The sequence below is a fragment of the Magnolia sinica genome, chromosome 1 (assembly GCF_029962835.1).
Source record: "Magnolia sinica isolate HGM2019 chromosome 1, MsV1, whole genome shotgun sequence".
In the NCBI taxonomy this organism is placed as follows: domain Eukaryota; kingdom Viridiplantae; phylum Streptophyta; class Magnoliopsida; order Magnoliales; family Magnoliaceae; genus Magnolia; species Magnolia sinica.
Window position 1 is genome coordinate 76,907,911 of NC_080573.1, and position 5,902 is coordinate 76,913,812.

Here is a 5,902-nt window from a genome sequence, read left to right on the forward strand (position 1 = left end):
CTGATAGTTTCTTTATCTCTCAAACCAAGTATGCTCTGAACTTAGTTAAAAAGTTCAGATTTGAGAATGGAAAAATTTTTGATACTCCTATGAGTACTACTCTTAAAGGACTCTGCAGGTAAGAGTGTGGATCCTAAGCTATATCGCAGTATAATTGAAAGTTTACTTTATTTAATTGTGAGCCGACCTGATATTGCATTTAGCGTAGGAATTTGTGCTAGATATCAATCTGACCTTAAAGAGTCACATTTAATTGTTGTTAAGCGCATTTTGCGATATGTCGCTAGTTCAGCTAATCTTGGTCTCTGGTATCCACATGATACTAGTGTGCAATTAGCTGGTTACATGGATGCTAATTGGGCTGGTAACGTTGATGACCGAAAATTAACCAGTGGTGGTTGTTTCTATGTAGGGAACTGTTTAGTTTCTTAGCAAAGTAAGAAATAAAGTTCCATATCACTCTCAACTACTGAGGCTGAATACATTGCGGCAGGTAATGCATGTACTCAGCTTGTATGGATGAAAAGAATGTTAAGCGATTATGAAATTGCATAAGATTTTATGGTTTTATATTGTGATAATTCTAGTATAATTAATATATCCAAAAATCCAATCCAGCATTCACAAACTAAGCACATTAACATTATATATCATTACATTTATGAACTAGTGGAAGAAAAGACAATTTCTTTGGAATATATTCTGACCGAGAATCAACTAACTGACATATTCACAAAACCGTTCGACAAAAGCAGGTTTGCTAAATTGAAATTTGATCTTAGTATCTGCAATTTGAATTGATTAGTCATGCATTTCTGTATCATAATGTACATTTTTTTATTTTAAATGTTTAAAATTTCAAATTTTATGAAAATTGCATTTTTTTGGCTGTGCACGACCAGTCGAGTACATACTCGACCAGTCGTGGTACGACCAGTCGAGCATGTACTCGACCAGCCGTGTAGCGCGGGTTTGGTGCTTTATTTGGGGAAAAAATTACTTTTTCTCATTTTCGATGTCTTCTCCAATGGCTCCTAGTTCGACCGGTCGATCTCTTCTCTTATTTCTTCAAGGTTAGTGCATGGTTTTCATTTTCCTTGTAGAATTAAGTTCTTTGCACTCCCTTTTCATCATTAGTGTGGTTTATTTCTTGATTCATAGTAATTTTTGGGGTTTTCTTCTAAAAAATCTGATCTAATGAAATTCCTCTATACCTCTTTTGTAATCTCTTTGTTCTTTGTTATCTTTGGTATATATGGATGGTAGAGCCAAGAAGAACTGATCTCGTGGTCCTTCTACTTCTCGATCAACTCGTATAACAGTACGCCACCTTCGGTCACTTGAGGATGATCCCTCTTATGTACAGGATATTAGGTTGCGCAATATTATAGTTGAACGACCTGTTAATGTTGATCATCTAGCTCCGTTTGATATCCTTCCTCTCCTTCAGTATATAGGATGGGATAACATACTGCATTGGGGTGGGCTGGCATACCGTTCCATTGCGCAAGCTATGTATGCTTGTATTACTGATTATTCTACTGAAAATCTGACATTCACTATCTCAACCAGAGAAGGTCCAATTGCTGTGGATCGACATCTTATCTCTAGCTTAATGGATTTACCTGTCAATGATGAAGGTATTCCCATTAACACTCTAGTAGCAAAACCATCTGAATCTGAGAAGCGAATGCTTACTAGAGATTTGTACAATATATATGTGGAATGGAATACTGTTAGAAATGCACTTGCCTCAAAGTATTTGTTACCCAGATACGGAGTCCTTTACAGGATATTCATTTCGAATGTTTATCCTTGTTCTGGTAACAAAATCGAACTCACTACATTCATGGTTCGTATTCTTCATTCCATCATCTCTGGTTCATCTGTATGTGTTCCTTCTTTGATTTTTCATTGGATCATTCAGTTCCGTCTCCATCCAAGACACAGTGACATTCCCTTCACGTATCTTATGACTATGTTGGCCACACATAGTTTAGTGGCTATGCCTGTAGGAGAAGCTCTCATTCATCACCTACCATTCAACAACTCCAATATTAATAAGATAAATTTGAAGTTAGCCCTAGGCCAAGTCAATGTGGGTGTTGGTGGGGCTGATGCCGCAAATGAAGAAGAAGGTGATTTGCCTCCAGATGACTTCAATATGGATGATATTTTTGATGAGATCGAATCTGATTAAGCAGATGATCCTAATTATCAGCCATCTGATTTTGATGCGCATTTGCGCTCACTTTAGGAGAAGGTGAAAACATGAATGTATCCCATGATTTGCAATTCAAATATATGCGCAACTTAGGTGCCTTAACAAGGGATTTATCAACTTGATCCTACCATACCTGCTTCTTCTTCGGGTTCTGATTAGTATTTGCTTATGTGGTTTGTAATAACTTTTATGATACTTAGATTTCTTTTGTTTTCTGGGTTGAACATGATTAATCTTGATTGAACAATGTTGTTTATGGATTTAATATCTTATCTATCTTGTTCATTTATTCCTCATTACTCTTCTTATTCTTCCTTATTTATCTACTTCCATTATCATTTAGTGGTTCCTTCCTTTGTCATATTGTGACAAAAAGGGGGAGAATTTTATCATGCCTTATGATATGTGGCATGTGGATTGTGGATTGTGGATGTGGAGTGTGGATTGTGGATAGGTAGCCATCCAATTTTTTGTAAGGGGGAGTAGATGCGATTTATTTTGTCCTGTTTATAACTGGTGCATGATTCTTTAACCAGGTTGTAACTAATTTATATTGATAACTGATACATGATTCTTTATTGTGCATATTATGGTTATTTTTAATGAAGTGTATTTTGTCACAAATTTGACAAAGGGGGAGATTGTAAGTGTTATGTTTTCTTGTTCCTATTATTGTCAAATTTTGTAGTGCCAGAACCTCTTGAAATCTGTGTCTTGTGTAACTCATCTACAAGTTCAAGCCATTGCATATCACGTACAAGATCAAATGTCTTTACTTCAAGAACTTCAAATGCAAGATCAAGAGATATACAAGTTCAAGTACATAGTTCACTCCTTCAAACTCCAAAGTTCAAGGTTTCAAAGCTTTATCTAAAGGCAAGACAATAGTCTTCACTTTGGTACTTAAAACTCGAGTTGGAATACAAGACAAGTACTTCAATTTTAAGCTTCAAAAAGTCTTAAGATCAAACTTCATCGTATGTCAAGATCTCAAGCTTTGTGAACTTCAAAGAACGACTATCAACTGAAGCAAAAGAAGATTCAACGTTCATACATTGCTTATAAGGTATGAATGACCTAGATTAACCATATGATAGGTCATTTTGACTACATAATTTAATTGGGTCATTTTATAAGTACATAGTCTATTTTTCGACTAGTCTTAGACTAAGTTTAACTAGTCCAAACACTGGCTTGACTAGTCCAAGAAATCCTCAACCAGTCCTAAGGTTGTTACTTATTTTCAGGATTTTTTGTTATTGTCTCGACCAGTCCTGGAGATTGCTCGACCGGTCATGTGAACAGTGCTCGACCAGTCCTGCAGGCTCGACTCAAAGTCCAACAACTAATTCGAGTTCCACACGACTAGTCATGGACAGGATTCGACCGGTCGTGAAGGCCACTTGACCGGTCGAGCAGGTCCTTCGACTAGTCGTGGAATAGTCTGATCTTATCACGCTCAAATTTTTAAAAGTTTGTTGGTCCTTCGACCAGTCGAACCGACCCCAGGACCAGTCGAAGATGCGATTTCTGCACTTATAAATAGAGCACGGATTTCAGAGTTTGATATCCAATTCAAGAAAAATCAATAAGCCACTCTGAGTGATAAGTTAGTGATATTCTTAAGCTATTTAGTGTTCATTTCATATTATCTTTAATTAACTTTCTTTGTATTTGATTTTGAGTTTTTGCATTCCAATCATATTTGAAGAAGGGATTGAGATTTTCCCATTTCTTGGAATCAAAATCAAATCGAGCTAGCCCAACTTGATTTAATTTAAAAATTATTTAGAACCTAGAACCATTTCATAAGTGTGTGTGGATATTGAACTTCTACGTTGAACTTCTACTCCGATTTGGTTCTACCGGGCTGCATCAAAGGAGAATATCCAGATAAGTTTATTTACTTTTTTATAAATTTTTGTTTTGGTTTTTGAGATTGTGCTAGGAAAATCTCTGTTTTGGTTTATCTGAGGTGATCCAGAAAACTCAGAGTGTGGGGTTTTTTGAATTGTGTAAGCCCACTTGAAGACACAATTGTGAGGGTTTTAGGTGAACCTTGAAAAACCTATTTCATAGTAAACACTAATATCCATTATGTGAGGATATTAGGAGTGGAGTAGTTGTGTGGCTGTTTTTCTAAAAAGTTGGTGTACACACAAGAGAATCACTATAACTTCTAGTCATGTGGTGATTGATTATTTATTTCATTTTGTAGATGTTGTAATTTCCCTTTATGCATTTATGGAGAATGTTGTAATTTCTTTTACGCAAGTAAGGAAATTTTGTAATAGTTTAGTTATTTCCTTTGCTATTTATTTCTTTATTCCTCTATATCAGTTTGAGTTTTTGATACACAGACCGTTCTAGGAATCAGGTTGTCCTACCATAAACCTTTGGTTTTTGGTGTAAGGTTGTCCTTAGAACAACATCTGTATCAATCTCTCAAGACTTGTACACTTGAGGTTGTTTTACATTTCTGCATTGTGAGATTGTTTAATTGCTATCTTTGTTTATATTTGTTTAAATTCTGCATTTAATTTTTAATTTGGCATAGTCCTATTCAACCCCCCCCCCTAAGACTCTTAGCTCGGCCTTTTCAAAAGAACCATTGTAGAAGCATTTCTCTATAACAATATGACAGAAAAACTAGCAGTTTAATGAAAGAAAAAGTCTCACCAAAGAATACAAGCTACTGGTGTCCATAAAAAGTAGAGGGCCCGAAGCAATTCTGTAATATGAAAATGCTAATCAGTCCAAAATAACATGTACAACTATTAGAGAAGTTAATGAAATGAATGAATTACACAAATAAATAAACCAAAGAATTTGAAACCAATATAAACTTCAAAAGGCCAAGAGATTGTGCTACCAATAAGTTCAATAGGACTATGTACAAAATTCATTTCGGGTAAGAGCAAACCATAAATGATACAAAATCTACTTGTTTCCTAGACAACATAAGTATACAAGGAAAAGTCCAACAAGAACATTAACAAACAAAGGCTACTTTCCAAGATGCCTCTATACGAGCCTTACTACACTATGTAAATGTTTCAAGACCTGCCACCTAATGAACAACTTTTCTCCTCACCCTAAGAAAAGTAACATCCATCGACTCTCCTCTATTGCAAAAGGTGTTGTTGTTCCATTCCATTCAGATAGATCATAGACCAGCCCATAGAGACAAGCACCAAAGAGATTCTCTTTCACCTAGAATAACCCCTGACAAACCTAAACAAAACACTCAATCATCCTGGCGGTGCCCAAGTAATCCCAAAAATGTTAAAGAACCCCGCTGGACCAATGTTACCGAAAGCACAAAACCCCCCGCACTTTCCTTTTCAGATTGAACGTTCCAAAATTTGGCCTCTGCAGCATATCATGAAAATTTATGTACCATTTTCCCTACTATATGCATACGTAAGAATGCATGCATGTTTAGATGTATGTATGTATATCTATAGGGGCATGTATGATGTGAATATATTTCAAGACCTTGTTCCATGAGTAAGGATTGAATTTAAGCCCTCCATCTGAATCAATGATGAAAGGACCAATCTCTTGTGTTGCTCCATAGCCCATTAAAGAACAATCAGGACCTGCCATACAAAAACAACTTCACATTCTCCTCCAATATTCATAAAGGGACAAATTCCATTTTCCATATCATATCAG